The sequence below is a fragment of the Lepisma saccharinum genome, chromosome 20 (assembly GCF_977018435.1).
Source record: "Lepisma saccharinum chromosome 20, izLepSacc3.1, whole genome shotgun sequence".
NCBI classification, from domain to species: Eukaryota; Metazoa; Arthropoda; class Insecta; order Zygentoma; family Lepismatidae; genus Lepisma; species Lepisma saccharinum.
Window position 1 is genome coordinate 70,057,547 of NC_139248.1, and position 19,713 is coordinate 70,077,259.

Here is a 19,713-nt window from a genome sequence, read left to right on the forward strand (position 1 = left end):
TCGCCTTGAAAACCGGGAATTATATTTGAATTTTACTCTGGTCCTAGAGTAGCCACCCTGATCCATGTTTGTTTAATAAATCGATTTGTTTTATTTTACTTGTCCTTTTGTGCCACTTTTGGCTAATTTTCGAAGATGGGGATGAGTGATGATATGATAAAATTGATGGACACTCACAAACATCCATGCTCAGACCGGGATTCGAGCATCGTAGCGCGCTGTGCTAACCATTCCGCCACGGGGCCCGTCGAGACATTTTAGTAAGAAACAAAGATTTAGGAAATATTAAAATGGTTGTTGCATGTGCAATGAATGAGGATTTCTTGCGTGGTAAATTCCATTTTACTATCACTAATGTGTTCTTGTGCAGAAAGAATTACGTAGATGATGTATACAGTGGCGTGCCCAGGATTTTCGAAATGTGGATGTTACGTCTTAATTTCTAATAGTCAGCCTTATATTTTGCCATATTTTCCAGTTTGAAGTTTTTTTTTCTAAGAAATGTTGAGCCAAAGAGGGGTGTACTAACACCCCCCCCTCTTGAGCATTACGTTGGGCGTATCTAGTAATTTGGATTAATGCTTTTGCATTCCCAATTGGAAATAGACAGCATGTCTACAAAAACATTCCGTGATTATATAAGACCACAAAATTTTGATTATGTAAATTACGAAATTTATACCGATACCGTTCGAAAGAACAGCTCAAAGAATTTTAGCGGATGTGTAATTGTTGGCGTTAACTACAACAATAAATGGAATAAAAATAAAAGAATGAAAATAAGGGAAAAAAATAGTCAAAAGTAGCAGAAAAACACATTTTAGGATTTAAGAAAATGTGAATGAAAATAGTCATGGACAATTTGCACGGTAATACTCATGGATCCCACTGTACATTGCTGTATGAATGAGTGTTTCAAAGAAAATCCAATTAATAAAAATGAAAAGAAACGTAATGGTGGACAAGAGAGAACACACCAAAAGATCTGTCGATTGTTAATGTGTTATTGTAAATGGTATTGTTGTTAGAAGCTAATTGTGTTAGTGTTGATGTTTGTTTGTTTAGGTTTGTACAGTGGGATCCATCAGTATTACCGTGCAAATTGCCCATGACTTTTTTCATAATTTTTCTCTTAGATTCTATGTGTTTTTAAGAGATGGATTTTTATGTATGCTGGTGCAGAAGTTGTCAACAGCCTGTCTTGAGTTTTCTTTTCTTGAAGCTCTTATTGGGTCAAATAAAGTGCATGAACATGGTAATGGACAATTTGCACAGTAATACTCACGGATCCTACTGTACAGTCAACAATTACACATCCGCTAAAATTCTTTTGAGCTGTTCTTTCGAATGGTATTGGTATAAATTTCATAATATACATAATTAACATTTTGTGATTGTATATAATCACGGAATGTTTATGTGGACACGCTGTATTGTAAAGTTTCTTGTAGTTGGGAAATTCATTTAAAAATGCTGCGTAAGTTCGATTTTGAGGGGCTTGGAGTGGAGACAATGAGTAGAAACGGACATAAAGTCAGCGGCAATAAAAACGGGACATATCCCTGCCATGCGCCATGTGTGTTGCCTAGCAGAACTTGCCACTGAGAATTTGCTATTATCATCCACTTATCGCCTTGGAGTTAGGCAACACAAACACATTGCTCGGAAGCGAGTATTTAATTTTTATTGCCGCGACTGTACATGTGAATATGTTTGCGCAGTAGCCAACCTACGCCTTTGAGAGAGGAAGGACCTGCGAATAACATCTGATGCATTTCCACCAATACTTTCCGTTGACATCCTGTGACGGAAGCAACACTGTTAGTTTTTTTTTAAATTTGCAATGCGCTCGTCGTCATATTCTCTCCATCCAGTTCCTCCTGTACCATTTCCGCCCCACGTGGTCGGTGTGTGCAGATTTATTAAGTATTTACCTCGTCGCTCACTTTTCCTCCTGCATGTTTTCCCCTCCTAGTTCCGCGGGGTGAGGAGGGGAGGGGAGGCTTGGGTGGACGGGAGAAAAACAAGGGACCCGCGAGCATCCGCGGAAAATCCATAGATGTGCAGATGACGGAGTGCGCATGCGCCCCATCGCCCGACCTCCCCCAGTCAGTGCTGCCACAATCTGAGGGCATAATTTCCCTTAACAAGATTTCCCTTTTTTTTGCTCATTTTCCCCCTTCGTGAATGAAATCATATAATAGTAATAATAATAATAATAATGGTAATATGTAGTAGTATTTCCGTTGGACTATGTTTCATACATGACAAATGTTAAAAAATTAAAAACGTGAAACAAATCTTTCAGGTTCCAGGCAGGGTTGTTAAAGGCTCAGGAATTTTAAATAAATTCAATTCCGGTCCAGGAGAGAAAATCAGCAAGCGTAAATGGGTTCTGGACCGTAAGTAACTTTTTTTTCTTTAAAGTATTTCAATTCGGTCCAGGAACCTTCTTTCGGATCTATTTAAATACGAACCAGGAACATTTTTTTTGGATCAAAATTTAAATCCGGTCCACGTTCAGTGTTGAAATGAAATAATACGTAACTTGGACCGAATTTAAACTGCGAGAAAAAAGATTCCGGTCCTGTAACGGAACACAATTGAATAGTGGTTTCCTGGACCTTTATCAACCCTGGTTCCAGGTAAATTGCCCGTTTCAAATTCATCATTCTTTATTCCCCATCGTTGGTATTAATCGAAGATGTAGAAAATTTACTTAAAACAAATATAAATAAAAATATAAGCTTATACTCGAAGGACCAGAAATAAGAAGGAACAGCCAAAGGATAAAGATGGATACGATATTGGAACCTAATATAATATGTACTAAGACTGAGGTTATCAAATTTCCCTGAATTGTTCGTACTTTCCAACGAATTTCCCTCTTGTCTTAATTCGGTCAGAATTCCCTACAAATTGGAAAATTTTCCTTCATATGGCAACACTGCCCCACCCAAGTTCCGCTAACCAGTTACGCTGCCGCCGGGCTTTGAGCTTGCCGTGTTCCAAATACCCGAAGAGCTTCCTTTATTTTGGCACTGTTTGCTGCTTTTTTAAAGTGAATTTGCGATGCCAGTATATTAGACCGGGAAAAAGGCCCACAGGAGAAACGCGATACTTGACTGAGCCCGCCTGTTTCAACGACTTGTATCTCAGTAATTCACACAATGGGCGTCGCCAGAAATTTATGTAGGGACGTTCGGACCATTGAAAACACTTGAATAGTAGACATCAATAATTATTATTGTCATAGCTGTGATTATTATTATTATTATGCAATAATAACTACCAGGCGTAATCGCCATGGTGCCTGAAAATTTTCACCCGAATTTTAAAATCGAGTTCCAATTTTTTTTTTTAATAATTAAAGCTAAGGAAATTTCCAACAGAAAATAAGGAATACAGTGTGTGTTTTTATGTGTCACGTGTATCATTAAATCAAAGTAATATACATGGCATTATTATTTTGTGCACTGTTGCTAGACGAATTTTAAAACCTGAAATGATAAGGTAGAGTCGGCTATGTACAGAGCATTCCCTGACATTCGCTACGAGACTCGGTGGTAAGCGGCCCGGCATCAGCGCTTGTTTTTCTCAGTGAACGGGGTCCGCGACAGTCGCTAGAGTCTGCTATTAAAATTACAGTTTTCATATTGTGTACTAACCTTGACTACAGAAGGTGTTGAAAATGATGTCCCTCTGCTGCAGCACATTCCTGGCATCTCCGAAAGAAATTGGCATTTACACGTGCAAGTTCGTCTACTGTAATTCTCCCGATTTCTCGTACAATACTCTCTTTTAACTCACGGATGGTGTGCGGATTGTCTTTGTATACTTTATTTCCCCATTTTTCTTTCCACTTTTATTCAGAACTGACCCTGTTACTCTAAACTTTTTTACGAGGTTTAATATAGTGGTTCTATGTGGAACGGGAACACCAGGAAATTTCATTGCAAAACGTCGTCGTACTTCTCCACAATTCCTCTTTCCGAAGTAACACTCTACAAGATAAATCCTTTGTTGTAATGTAAACTTTTGTGGTGCCATATTAAGCCACATCTTCAACACACGAACACGACACAACACAACTTCCGAGGGAGGATTATACTGGCGTCAGTCTGCAACGTCAGCAGAAAGGGAAAGAGAGCGAAAAAAAACAACAGACTGTAGCGTGCAACTGTCGCGGACTTCGTTCACCGGGAAAGACAATCGCTGACGCTGGGCTGCTTGTCGCCGAGTCTCGCAGCGAATGTCAGGGAATGCTCTGTATAAGAATGCATTGCATATTTACCAGTAGAGCCTTCTTTAGGAAGGTCATTCCGGTGCAAGAATGTTTACTTTTAATCCAGCCTAATTTTTATTTGCAAAAGAAAGAAACAAGAAATAAAATTAAAAAGAAAGAAAGAATGACTGGCTCCTGTAGAATAGGGGACTGGCGCCTGAACTATTTTAAGTTGTTTTCAGTTTTGTGTACCCCTGTATAAACTAGTAAACCATTCCACGTAGTACACCCTGGACTGCATTATGTAGACTAGCGACGCCCTGGCGTCTGGACTCATTGTCAGTGGGGCTCGTGTTGTGTACTGTCTTCGTGTGTCTGTGATTGTACTTTCATCTTATCACCATTCATCCTCATCTTCGCGATTAGCCAAGAGTAACAGGAACGCAAGGTATCGCTCGATCGATCTATCAATCGAAAAGTTAAAAAAGCAAACCAACTTTATTCCAAATTAATTATTATTATTATTTTATATCCGCGAGGAGAAACTTCTACAGTGCGACCACAAATAAAATAACCTTTGGCTAAAATCCTTCGTGCACCTTCCCCTCGACCCGGTGAGCTCTGGCCATGAGGAAGCATAATCCACTCCCCCTCCTCGCGGGAGTACGGTTCACAGGAGTCGCGGGTCTGCGCAGGTTTTTTTGCTGGTGGTTCCACTATACTCTGTGCACCGTACGAGTGAATATCTAGAACTACCGATTTCCATGTCTATGGATAGGTCGAGGTGAGCCAAGTGCATGGCCACCTCGTTCACCTGATCTGACACCCTTCGATTTTTACTTTTGGGATTTTGGTTACTGTGGATATCCCGGACTTCGGCGAGGTAGTGAGGTGGTGCACCATCTTATTGGAAGTGGGTACGATCTTGAAAGTAAGACACACATCCAGCTCGCTCTTGACGTGTGAAAACAGGCACTTTTAATGAAACTGGTGCTTGTCTTGGTGGAATTCGGTACTATTCCACAACGCTAGTCAAACGTGACGTATTCCCTTACAAAATGACACCATAACCAGTTCTGGAACGTTTCCGAATAAATTTTTATGGACTTATAAAGTTGTAAAGTCCTTTTTGGACCACCCTGTATAATGGCAACTTCAAATTACGCTATGAACGCTTCATACCCTGTATTTATAGATTGGAAGCGAGCATCAACTCACGAAACCTCTAGTGAACTAATGGCATGCTGACGTCGTCTCAATCCAGCGCCTGTGTCTGACACCCTTGTTCACTCTCGATACTGTCGGTAGGCTCACGAGCCAGACTCACGTAGTCTGCTCGTGACGTTCAAAAAGTAATCCGACTCTACTTGTCCTTTTGAACTTCTACATATATTTCTCAATTCCGTATGTCTGTGTGTACGTTTGGACGAAGCCTGGGCCATTTCTTAGATGAATATGGTTTCAGTTTACCATACGTTGGTGTCACTTGATGCCGTTTGGGAGCGTGTGAGGCAGTCAAGATGCAAAGGACAGAAGCTCTTTGAAATACACCCCCTCCTCGTATTTGCCCTCACCCGACGGGATTTTTGAAGTTTCCCTACGCTGTTCCTTTCGCATGTCCGAAGGCTAGAGACATCTGTCGGGTAAAATCCGCAACGACCGTTTCTCCCTCGCGCGCCTCCCATTGGACGCGCGGCGTCACGTGATCGCGATCGGAAGTGGAATGATGGTTGCCTACCACAAAGGGAAATCTGTTATAATCTGCATCGCTGGCAAACTGTAGCGGGCAGGAAGCGAGTCTGTGTATTTCTCCCTTTGCTTTCTACCCGACGAAGTCAATATTTTCCAGAGATAAAGGCCCCGTGTGCAGATTTGTGCGCGCTAGTTTCTTTCGACGGTCGTATTGGCTTCTCTCCACAAAATATAATGGACTCTTTCATTAACCAGTACATTTTACGCGGGGGAAAAAGGGACAGCCGTTTTTGTATTGTTATCTAACGGTGAAGAGGGGCATGTCGTTTCCCCTTGAACGTTCGCAACCAGCAACACAAGGGTAAAATGTATTACTAAACGACGAGGACATTTATCGTACTGCACGTTCGTGTATTATATTCTCTTGTTTCGTCGCTGTGTTCATCATCGTTCGAACACAAGAACGGGCGACGTGAAGTACTTGAGCAGCTATAGATTAGATGTAGACACGCACAACGAATCGTTGCTGTCGTTACGACGGTCCTACAAGTTGAGAGGTCAAATGTCGGTGGTAAATCGTTGCAGTGAAATGGCGAAGGTCGGCGCTTACATTTGGTTTCCTTCTGTTTCAACGCCTCTTCAACGTTCAAGCTTTTTGTTAGTCCAGCGGTTACCTCGCTCAACAGCAGTTTTTCCCTGGTGTGCGTGGGTGTATGCATACATACAGGGTTAGTCAGAAATATGGCTACACGTTTGAAGCAAATGTGTGTTACTGTACAATGTAAAGGAAAATTGTGAATGGCATTAAACTTGAAACTTCATTTTATTTCAGATAAGTCACGCGCGCGAGCTTACGTCATTATCCAAGATGGTGCTGAACGTGCAGCAGCAAGTTTCATTTGCAGCGTGGACAGTTTCGTACCAGAATGATCGTGAGACTGGCGAGACGTGATCTTAACGTAACATTGTTGCTGTCGACTGTGGGAAAGTGGAGAAAATGGCTGCTTACATCCAATTGTTGTTTAGTTTACGTCCACCTCTGTGCACACCGCTCTCACGATCATTCTGGTATGCAATTGCCCACGCTGCAACTGTAACTTGCTGCTGCATGTTCAGCGCCATCTTGGATAATGACGTAAGCTCGGGCGCGTGACTCTTATCTGAAATTATGGTTTGTTCAGACTAAATAGAGGCGTCTGGTAGTCCTGCATGAATGGTTGCGAAACTAAAATTACCAAATATTGCAAACTTCTGGAGCGTGCATTTTGCACAAATAACCAATTCATTTATGCAAGGACAAAATCGGAATTCTTGCAAAATGTGAAAAATCGCCAATGTTATTTTCGTAGGTTTATGTAGGTCAACATTGAAACATTTCGTAGTTTGAGGATAGAGGGGTACATGGTCCCCTTGCACCCCTGTGGGCGCGGGCCCTGCTTATGCATATATTACATACTAGGGTGAATCAAAAAGTAAGTTACACCAGACCCGTTTTCCTGTACTAAGACAGAGAAAATAATCACGCTTGGTGGCAACACTGTATGGAATATTTTCTTCACACACCAGAAGCAGCCGTGCTTCAGCTGGTTTAGTATGCGAGTAGTCACAGTGTGAGTATGGCGCGTCGTATTGAGGTGGCGTCGAACATTGAGGTGCGCTCCGTCGTCCGATTTTTGTGGGCACAAAGGCATAATCGGAGTGAAATCCATCGCCAAATTGTCGGAGGTGTATGGTGAGAATGCGATGTCACGGCCCATGATCGCAAAATGGTGCCAAATGTTCGAAGAGGGAAGATCGAACGTGAACGACGAACCGCGTGTTGGGCGGCTCAACTGTGAACTGAACACTATCGACAACGCTTAGCGTGTGAATGCAATCATTGTTGCTAACCGCCGCGTGAAAATTAAAGAGATTGCAAGTGAACTGAACATATCCTATGGTAGTGCGTCTATGCTGATTCTTGATAAGATGGGTTATCGTAAAATGTGCTCTCGCTGGGTGCCGCGCTTGTTAACCGACGGGCACAAAAATCAACGTTTTGCTGCTGCGCTGTCATTTCTTCGGCGTTATTCCACGGATGGTCCGCAGTTTCTGAGCAAAACCATCACAGGAGTTGAGTCCTTGGTGCACCAATACACTCCCGAGACAAAAAGGGCATCCATGGAATGGAGACACAAGGATTCTCCACCACCAAGAAAAGCCGAAACCTGTCCAACGGTTCGAAAGGTCATGCTGACGATCTTATTCGATTCCGGAGGCGTTGTTTACAGTGAGTTTGTGCCCCGAGGAACAACAATCAATGCCGCAACATACTGTGAGACTTTAAAGAAGCTGAGAAAAGCCATTGAAGATCGAAGGCCCGGAAGTGATGGGGTTGTTGTTCTTCACGACAACGCTACCCCCATACAGCTGGTGTCACACAGGATTTACTGCAGAAATTCAAGTGGGAAGTTTGGTCTCACCCTCCCTATAGCCCCGATTTGCCATCCTGTGACTACCACCTTTTCGGTCCTCTCAAACAAGGCCTAGGGGGTCAGCGTTTCGCGTCACATGAGGAAGTGCAGGAAGCAGTCTCAAAGTGGTTCAAAGAAATTCGACGGAATTTTTACACACAAGGCATCGAAAAACTGGTCGCACGATACGAAAAGTGCTTGGAACACCTTGGTGACTATGTCGAAAAAAGTTAAATGTTCATGCGTTTTCGTCCAATATTTTTTTTTCCAATGTGTTTTTTTTTTACAGGGGGGGATGTTACTTACTTTTTGATTCACCCACGTAGATTTCAAGATTCGAGACAAAATTCAGGGTTACTCTTGGGGAGAGGGGGGGGGGGGGCGTAACAGACATCCTCGCACACGATAAGAGATTCTTAAAAATAATCTATTGTTCCCAGCCTCGAAATTAGACAGATCGGCAGAAATGCACACAAATGGAAAGAGCAAAGCGCGCGAGTGCGAAAGAAATAGCTCTTTACTGTTTGATGTGGTAACATTGACCATGCAGTTTTACCTTGCCGGAAGCTTTACCCATATTTTTAAAGGGGAAATAGACTGTTGTCGAAGAAATACTGCTGCCGTTTTTTGTGACGCACGTAGCAACGACAGGTTGCAGAACGAGAACGTGCATTGGCGTAAACCTCCGGAAAAAATTCCAGTTGAAAGTACACGTGGCAACACTGCAAATGCTACCAGCCGCCTTATTTCGCGATCTCGAGTGTACGTAAAATGACAGGGGTCGATCTGACTTGGGGGGAAAATACGGAGGATTGCAAATACAAATTGGATTGGTATTTGCGTTTGTGGGGATGCGAGGTTAATTGGCCCCGTTCGAGTAGGGGAAAAGGCGAACTACGTGATCCCGCTATTTCCTGTTAACCTCCATCTCGAACTCATCCATGTGTAATGGATGTAGAAAGACAGCCGGCTTTTCGTCAGAACGTGTGTTACGGACGTTCCATAAATGTTAATGCTGTGTGTTTTGAATGCTCAGTTCATTCCCTGTGGTATTCAAGGTTTTTAATTGAAATACTAAAAAAAAAAAAGAATAATATTCTACCACGTTCCATCAGATTTCTGTTCCGTATATGGGTCATTTTCCATGTCAAATCAACCAATGGTCTGAACCTTGATAATTCGGAAATTGATAATTTTTGATACAGTGGTAGTACCAGTAACGTTGACGAAAACTGCTAAATTTCAGATTTTTTGGGCTCATAGTTTTTGAGTTATTGACTTTAGAGAAAGCAAAAATCCCAAAATTTGACGACATTTTGAAATCTTTAAACAGCTGTAGAGCAAAAACTATTTACTTCCTGTTCCCTGCCGCGAATAACCTGATGGTACAAATAAGCGCCGTTAATGAAATCAACCGCCGACCTCACGCTTGGTAACGTTGATGGAGCTTGTTGCGTGTTTCGTCCGGGGAGCGAGGCGGCTGAGTTCCAGCGAGAGAGCAGAGAGAGATAGAGAGAGGGGGGAGGGGGCACTGCGGCGTTTTAATGAAATTTGTCACAGTGAGTGGCATCACCACGTTTTTGCATTCATTTTGAGGCAGCGGCGGGACCTCATCTTCAGCATCAGAAGTTTAATTTGTTTCTGCCATTGAAGCGTGTTCTTCATATCTCTCTAGCGTCGTTCCCCGAAGGTTTTTTTTTTCGCATCCGTTACTGTATAATGCCAACGTGCGCCATTGAAATCGCGTTTTTCTGTATTTGCTATTTGTAGCCCGTTCCGACCGGGGAAAAGAATTGCTTGTCAACTTCAGCTCAGCCCCAGATAGCGATGGGATGCAGTAAGCCTGTTTTTGAATCCCGCTGTTCAATTGTTTTCTTTCTCTCTCTCTCGTGTACGGTTTTGAGGTTACCTTTCTGCGGTTGGTCAAAATGTCCCTAATTAGCAGAATGTTGGAAACAGAAAAGTTGCTGTTTTTGTAAAATGTATAAAAAGACTGTTGCGTGGACGAAGAACAACTTGAAATGTTATAGCCACACCGATCTTTTAGTTTCTGCATCCACAACGAGGCTTCTCTGATAACGGACTGGCCAATGTCGCATTGTAATGAAGGTGCATAGACCTCCGTGACAGAGTGGTTAGCACAGCGCGCTATGACGTCAAGGGTCTCGATTTCTAATTCCGTTGTCTCCCTCATTCCGGAACATGGGTACACGACTACAGTTATGATTGATTGATTGATTGAGTTGGTGGTTTAAGTCCACTTTGTGTGCACAGTAAGGCTAATTGGGACTGGACCTTTAGTTTAACGTGGGATCGGATCCACCATGTGCCTCCACCGGGTATCGAACCCGGACCTCGTGATTACAAGGCGACGACACTACCACCGCGCCATCGGGGAGGGCCCCTCCACCTACAGTTATGATTGATAAATTATTTATTTTACTTCGCTTTTTTGCAACTTTTGGCTAACTGCGAAGATGAAGGTGAGTGATGATATGAGGCGTTGCTAATAGTTATTAGGGACGAACTCGAAAAAAGGCCGATCATTCTTTTATTTTTGGATATACATTGGAGACTGATTGGGAACTCTTGCAATGTGCAACAGGAGCCTAGCTCGCCTCTAATACTCGGAAATTTGGTCTATAGATTTGGTCATATTCAATCAGGCTTCAGGGTTTTCCTAATTCTATTAGAATTTAAATGCTTAATGATGTTCCAACTATTCCTTATCATACTCCAAAAATTAAATATATCGTTGAACGTGCAACGAGATAGATGTGAATACTTTTAAACCGCTGATTCTCGCAGCTTGTATGTTGCGAGATCGCTCCTAATATCCGCTTCATATGATGAGATTTATGAAGAGACATTCACAAGGAACACCCATGCCCAGGCCAGGATTCGAATCCTGGACCCCACTCCACGGAGGTCGTCGGTTAATGATTGGTGAAGGTCACATTGAAATATATTGTAATTTGGCCCACCCTGTGGATTTACGGCAAATATTGCACGTTATTAATAGATGAACGTAGTTCTGGTGGTGCTCTGATGGTAAGGCCAAGACGAAGATGGATTGATAACGTTGAGATGGACCTGAAAGAAATCTGTAAGGATGGAACTTGCCCAGAATAGGGACAGATGGAAGGCTTGTGTTGCTGCATCCATAAACATTCGGGTTTAAGAAGGCTAGAGAGTTTAATCAAACGTGGATGCTCGGCCCTGGTACACTTCTCCAACATGAAATGGAAAAACATGGAAAAAAGGTTCCCGGACCGTATTTAAATTCATCCGAAAAAATGTTCCTGGACCGTATTTATAATCATTCAGAAATAAGGTTCCTGGACCGTATTTAAATTCATCCGGAAAAAAGGTTTCTGGACCGTATTTAAATTGATCAGAAAACAAGGTTCCTGGACCGAATTGAAATACCTTATAGATAAAAAGTTCTTTACGGTCCAGAACCCATTTACGCTTGCTGATTTTCTCTCCTGGACCGGAATTGATTTTATTTAAAATTCTTGGACCTTTAACAACCCTGATTAATAACAGCAACCCAATTATTGTAAAAACCTTAATTTCACTCCAAAATTTTATTAACGATTTTTCTGAATAAATATAAATACCACAATCCTCTAACAACAAAACACATCACAGATTTGTGATAAAAACAAAAGTACAACCTCATTTCATAACAGTCAACAGAACAACCCTACAATAATGATTTTCCCATTACATTCAAAAGGAGGCTAACATTCCTCTCCACCTACAACTTCTTTACTTGGATGTCGCTTGCGAGTAATACGTTCTTTTACTATAAATAGTATTCAGTCGTGACTTCTGGCCTGAGGTGTACATATTTCGCACATTTTGGCTACATAAAAATACGAACGGACCTGTTAACTTTGGTTCAAATGATCCCGTGTTCGATCCTTTTAAAGAACCCATTACAAGTATTCCCGGAACTCTTAGCGATTACCAACTATCCTAATGATCACTGTTTCGTCTGAGACTTTTCGTGAGGCAGTTGTTGAAAGTTGGGCTATGCCTTCTCTCCAGCGAACACCTATTCGTATTCGCGTTACGGTCCCAGTCCATTAGCGGCCGCAGCGAAGTTTGGTAAATCCCCTCCGGGTGCTCAACCATCCACACCTCTGGGGACCGGAGTTCGCAGCCTCTCCGCGGTCAATGGAGCAACGCAATTTCCTGCTAAGCCGCTTCTTGGAGCTTAGAGCGCATCCACCAAATTCAAGATTTCGCCGCAGCACAGCTCGAAGCCTTTATACCCCACTTCCGCTAACACAGTTTTAGCCGATGCGCTTAGAAATGGTTACTCCCCCTAACTGCCAATTGGCGCACTACTACCAGGTAACCAAGAAAGTTCATGCGGTTTTTACAACTGCCCGCAGTTTTCGTGGGGTAGTACGCAGTTCAGCCGCCAGGGGTACATGTATGTGTGATTGGCGGAAAGCTCATTCCTTGGCACGTCGGCTAACGTAGATAACAGGTCGCAGTCGATAGTTTGGGAGCAAGTATTCGCAGTGAACCATGGCTGTGTCGAATGCAGTAATCAGGGCATGTTTACTGTATGAGTACAAGTTGGGCACAAAAGGAGCGGAAGCAGCAAGAAAAATATGTGCAGCGTTTGGAGAAGATACAATTAGTGAACGGACAGCGCAAAAGTGGTTTCAGGCCTTCTCGATTGGCGATGAGACACTGGCAGACAAACCTCGATCGGGCAGACCGAAATCTCTCGATGTGGACCAACTGAAGGCAGCAATTGAAGAGGATTCAAGTCAAACGTGTCAAGAACTCGCTCAACGATTTGCGGTAAGTGCTGAAACAATTCGTGTGCACTTGCATGAGCTTGGCAAATCATGGAAACTGAGTAAGTGGGTCCCGCACGAGCTGACTGCTGCGAACCGTCTCCAACGACTGAACATTTGCGCTTCCTTGCTCACTAGGATCAACAACTGTCCATTTTTTGACCGCATTTTGACATGTGATGAAAAGTGGGTAACAAGAAACGCTCATACCATTGGCTATCGTCAAATGACACCATACCTTTAACTGCAAAACCTGCTCTTCATCAGCGGAAGATGCTGCTGTGTGTCTGGTGGACTACGACTGGGATTGTGCATTATGAGTTCTTGGAAAGTGGTAAAACCATCAACAAAGAGGTGTACTCCGCGCAATTGCAAAGAGAGGCCGAACAGCTTGCAAAAAAACAACCTGCATTAGCGAATAGGAAGCGTGTTCTTTTCCACCAAGACAACGCTGAACTGCATACAGCAAAGATGACCCTGAAGGTGATTTCTTCTCTCGGCTGGGAACTTCTGCCACATCCAGCGTATTCACCTGACATCGCTCCATCAGACCACCATTTTTTTTGTCTATGGACAACCATATGCGCAATCGACATTTCCAAACTCGCGAGGAGGTTGAAAACGCGGTGGTGCAGTTTTTTGCGGCCCTACACGAAGACTTTTTCAAACATGGCATCTACAGGCTTGTACAAAGATAGGAGAAGGTTATAGAAGCGGATGGTGGATATTTTGCAGAATAAATATAAGGTAAACACATTTGTTTTGGACCTTTTCTTCTTTGTACTAAAACCGCATGAACTTTCTTGGTTACCTGGTAGAACAGTCGCAGCTTATTACTTACTCACTAGCCTTCTTCCACCCGGAGGTTTATGGCTGCAGCAACACAAGCCATCCATCTGTCCCTATCCTGGGCAAGATCAACCCAATCTTTGCAATCATTACAGATTTCCTTTAGGTCCATCTCAACGTTTTCCGTGCATCTTCGTCTTGGCCTTCCTACAGGTTTCTTACCATCAGATTTCCCAACAAGAATCATGTAAATTCTTCTTTCCTCTCCCATTCGAGCCACGTGGCCTGCTCATCTAAGTCTTCTTGATTTAATTATTCTAATAATATCCGGACGGGAATACAAATTCTGCAGCAGTTCTAAATTATGTAACCTTCTCCACTCACCTGTCTCCTCATCCCTTTTAGGTGTTTCTGAAAGCCATGTTTGATAAGCAAGTTTGATTTATTTTATATTTCTGCACATACTCTTTTAATGTAATGAACCAAGTTTCACTATTTTGACTATTCTGACGAAGAGATTTACTACTTTGTTTGTTCTCCTTGTATCGCTTTCACAAACCATGGACCAAATACAAGAATTGTACTCAAGAACAGCTAAAATACACGTTTTGAAGAAGATTTTGAGGGCACAAGCAATGATACATATAAGTTAATCGAAGAGTTTTCATGGCTTTAGAAGTGATGTAATCCATATGGTGGGTGAAGGTCAGTTTACTGCCGCATAAATAGAATATTGTGGTGAGTCCGTGTTTTTTCCTCCGGGTCAATCTCGCCAAGGCATCTTACCTGTTCAATCCCACCGTGACAGATTCCAGAGTTTCCTTGACTGTTTTTCCTACAAGCACGTGTGTGCATATAAAATGTTTACAAGACTTTCATAATGCTGTATTTTTAATGTTTTTTAAACGATTTGATTAGTGTTTACATTAATAATAGTTTTATCGACTGACGCATCCATGTTGCTGTACGTTGTTTAAAATATTGCTTATATATATATATATATATATATATATATATATATATATATATATAGTACTTGTAGAATGTTAGAAAGACTTTAATAACGCTATATTTTTACGATTTTATGTAGTGTATAAATGATTAATAATTAAATGTATTTGTGTTTCTGAAAGCCATGTTTGATAAGCAAGTTTGATTTATTTTATATTTCTGCACATACTCGTATTCTTTCACACGGCGGCCCGACCCTGTGGCCAAGTGGTTAGCACATCGCGCTGCGACGCCAAGGGTCCCGGGTTCGAATCCCGGTCGGGTATGGTTGTTTGTGAATGTCCATTTTTCATCCATTTCATCATTTCATCACTCATCCCCATCTTCGCAAATTAGCCAAGAGGCACAAAACGCGAAGTAAAATAAACTAAATCAATCAATCAATCAATCAATCAATCTTTCACACGGCGGGTTTGACACACTGGATTCGGTTTTAGATTTCAATTTTAGTAAGGAGGTAAACACAGGTACAGCTTCATAAACACACGTGCACGCGGCGGTGTTGACACTCTGGCTTGCAGGAAAACCAGTCAAGGAAACTGACATACGTCACGGCGAGATTGAACCGATGAGACGCATCGGGGAGAATGACATGGCACCAACGTGGTTGCATAGTTTACAGCATGGAATCTCATAAGATTAAGGAAATGTCGCGTAGGTTTAATAAAAAAATGCAATTTGAAGAGAAGGCAATGCAGAAAACATTTTTTACGGTATTTTTTGTTATGGTGTTTATTGAGGCGTTCAGCATGTAGGAGGCACTGACCTGTGCGTTCGCTTCTGCAACCAACGGCCTCGTTATGAATTTAATTAACGTCCAGATATGCAAAATTGTAATTTTCGCCAGAAGCTACTCTTGATGACGTTGTTCCATTGAAATGGGAGGATTTTGTACCAATTACACTGTGCCTCACGAACCCATGTATTGCAGGTGTGGTATCGATCCTTATTGTTGGTACATATGTTGCAAATTGGCTTCTTCTATTGGGAACATTGTTCTGGATACTGAATTCGTTGTGGCGGTTCTCACGTTTATTTCATCAGTTAATTATCCACCTGATTACGTACGTTAAATTACACACACGCACGATTAAACTATACAGATAAGCAGGGGTAGAAAAACTTATAATAATTCAGGCCCCAGCGCCCTTTTTAACCTTTCTTTAGTGGCGAATACAGCCATGAATCCAACTAACATAAAGCTACACATTTTGAAATATGACCTTAAAACATGTAATTTATTAATTAATACAAGGTTGAAATAAAGGTAATTAATTCTTGCATCGGAGTGGCCTTCCTAAATAACGCTCAACCGGTAACAGCAGATTCTATTAATACCTATATGTCCGTCTCTACCATATTGTCGCAGATTTTAAAATTCAGCTAGCAACACTAAAAATTTACAATGTCATGTTTATTATTCTATACACAAAATATCTTATATAATAGTGGAATGGGTTGGGTATGGGAGGAGGGAGGGCATCTCAACAGAAAATCAAATCAGGGACAGGTTACTCGAATAGACAGACAAGAAATAATAGCACACTGCCAAACAAAGACCTCAATCAGGGAACAGCTAAGAGTAAGAGAATGGGGGAAAGCGAAATATATCCACGTTGTGGGTAAAAATGAAAGAGGCGCGCTGGCATGGTTCAGATTAGGGGGATGGAAACAACTAAGAAAGAGAAACGAAGCAGGGGAAACGATATGTCCTTTGTGCGAGGGGGAGGAGACGGACAAGCATATCCTACTGAACTGCCCTTCTACACGTGACCTAAGGGACAAATGGATGAAAAACTTAACAGATAGGGAGGTGATAGAAGTGGTAGACGACAGAATAAAGATAAAGGAAGCGGGGCAGCAAGTGGGGAAATACCTGGGGGAAGTAAGAGAACGGCGGGGGAAAGCTATTAGTGAAGGCAACGAAATGAGTGATCATGCTCCAGCCGAGCCATCTTTATAGTGTAAGTGTGTGTAAAGCAAAATGTATGCGTGTTTTGGTGAGAGTGCAGGAAAAGGGAAGTGAGGAGAAAGACTGGAAGAAGAACTTCCGAGGGAGGGGAAAAATGTGTATATAGGGGACAAAGTAAGAGACAGCTTAAAAGAAAACTAAATGTAACAAAATAGTGTAGAGAAATCAAAAACATGTAGTGCGTACAGCCTATGGCTATCTGGTTCATTCCATGTCAAATCAACTCACTATCTGCCACTACCGCTTCCAATTTTAGCCAGATTTGCAGATTTTTTCAATATTATGTAGTAATAGTTGTCCAGCTGTAGAGGGAATCTCGTAAAGCGGGCTACGAACGAATTGCACTGGGTTCTGTTGGAAGGGTCGCTTGGCGTGACGTCCACGGCAGCGGAATGGCCTTCTACCTCCAGGGGTGATGTCTGAGCATGCCTGTAAAGTTATGGGAAGAAGACGTAACCATTTCAGAATTGCACTCTGTCTCGGGAATCTCTGGGGCAAGCGAACGATAGTCCTCTGCGCAAGTAAGGCTAGACCAATGAATTCGTGAGAGAGGAAGTGAGTAGAGCACTACTTTGCTGCGCCCACTCGGTTTCTCCCCTGCTCTTCCATTATGCGCGGCCTTGCTCCACAAAGACAGAATGTAGTTTCTTTTGAAAAATGGGTTTTGCTTTTTTCTAGATTATTTCTGCTTCAAAACCGAGATATGGAACTGTAGAAACACGTATATTACGTCAGGCCCAAAGATTCACAATTTTAAACGCTTTTTAACAAAGTTTTCTAAATTTTTCCGCTATCGACTTGATTATTTTTCATTTCTTAATATTTTGTAGCTAGATGCCTCCTCAATACAGTCGCGGAGTTTTGTGAATGAAATTTTTATTTTTTGTATTGAATAAATCTACAATCGCTATTTGAGGAGGGGTATTTTGTATAATTTCTAGAATTAATAATCAGCAAAACAACGCATAATAAGCCAGAAAGATACGAAATAATGATTAGAATATACAAACTCAGTTTACCCATACACAAATTCAAGTTTATACACAAAATTCAAGTATACATACAGAATACAAGTAGATACACAAAATTCCAGTTTCAGTGGTTATGTTCAAAGTGTCCTCCATGGCTTGCAATACATTGTGTGCAACGATCAACAACAGAATTGCAAATACGATGCAGTAAACTTGTATCATTGTTGATGACATGAAACGCATTGAATTGAGTCTTTCAGTGCATCCAAATCTGCCAGTGATGATGAGTATACCATATCCTTAACAAATTCCCCACAAAGCAAAATCGCATGGCGTCAAATCACAAGTACGCGCAGGCCAATCAATCGTACCACGGCGTCCTATCCACTCTTCAAATGTGTCATCTAAAAAAAATCGAACATCACGTCCATAATGTGGAGCAGCTCCATCTTGCTGCAATACAAAACAGTGATCTGAATAAGTGGGGTTGTTTTCACACGACACATACACTATCATAATACTATTATCAATGTGCTTTTTGGGTAAACTGACTTTTGTGCCACCACCACGTTGCATATTCTTAGCCGGGCTGTTTGTACAGTCACCGACAATGAAAATGGGACACCTAGATTCCTGCAAGGCGTTCTGTGTGTTGCCTAACTCTACAGCGGTGGTAGAAGTTGCCATTGAAAATTTGGCTATTGAAATCTACTTATGATTTATGCAACACACTTAACGCCTTGCAGGGAAGCGAGTATTTCAGGATGTAGGTGTCCCATCTTTGTTGCCGGTGACTGTACGTTACTTCTCTTTATACATTACTATAGTGGCAACATTGCTGGCTTTCGTATCAAAGTATTTCTCTACGGTCCAGCTGTATTGATTAGTGCTCGGTAAGGGCACTAATGGTAGTTGCAACTAATTGCCAGCCATCGTAACGAAAGTTGTAAAGCGGCGGGAGATTCGATTACAACATCTGGACAAATCGCTCCAACGGGTGGGCAATTGCAACAAACAGGGCGATAAAGAAGATGGCCTCATCACTTCTTGTCTTTCTCTCTGGAGCGTGATGAATAGTGGTTTCATACCGTGGTCTCGCATGTTCGTACTGCATTATTTAGCCAACTATCGTTAACTGAGCTCTCCTGTACTTGGAACTGGAGCAGGGTGGCGACAGACCTGAAAAACCGGGAAAAGTCAGGGAATTTGAGGTGTCAAAAAAAGTCAGGGAAATGTCAGGGAATTTCGTCTTCATTGGCTTTTTTTTTTTTTTTTTTTTTTTATTTATTTAAAGATATCGTTATGGAACTCTGCACGGGAAGAGGAAATCTAGTTCGTAAATTTTAGGCCCCTTTTATGCGCAACACAACCAGTGATGGCAGGAGAGAGAGAGAGAGAGAGAAATTCTCTCGCCCGGGCTTCTCGGCGGGAATTTTAAATTCGAACACTTTGGAGGAAGATTGTTATAACTCGGGCACTATAGGAGCAATCTACTTCGGATAACTTGTGTTTTACAGCTAAAACATCAGCACATGCAGCGAACGTCGAACCGAGGAAGGGAGTTTGGGGGGCGCGACCCCCGAATTTCAATGAAAAAACCATAAAAATCTGAAGTTTGCCCCCTCTTCTCCCACTATTTGTGAAGAAGGCGCAAACTTTAGTATTCTTTTCAAAGAATGGACATTTCTGAAGAGAATGAAACATGTTTCATGGTTTGAGGGTGCCATACAAGTTGAATAATTAGCCAAAATGTGATTATTTTTTTTCTTTACGAGAA

At 42.0% G+C, this 19,713-nt stretch overlaps 1 protein-coding gene and 1 pseudogene across 5 annotated transcripts in view; both read left to right on the forward strand.

The window, feature by feature from the left end:
- bsk (mitogen-activated protein kinase dJNK) overlaps positions 1-19,713 on the forward strand; it is a 383,933-nt gene that overhangs the window by 40,275 nt on the left and 323,945 nt on the right. The gene's annotated exons all lie outside the window — the stretch shown is intronic.
- Positions 12,916-13,437, forward strand: LOC146003508 (histone-lysine N-methyltransferase SETMAR pseudogene; annotated as a pseudogene).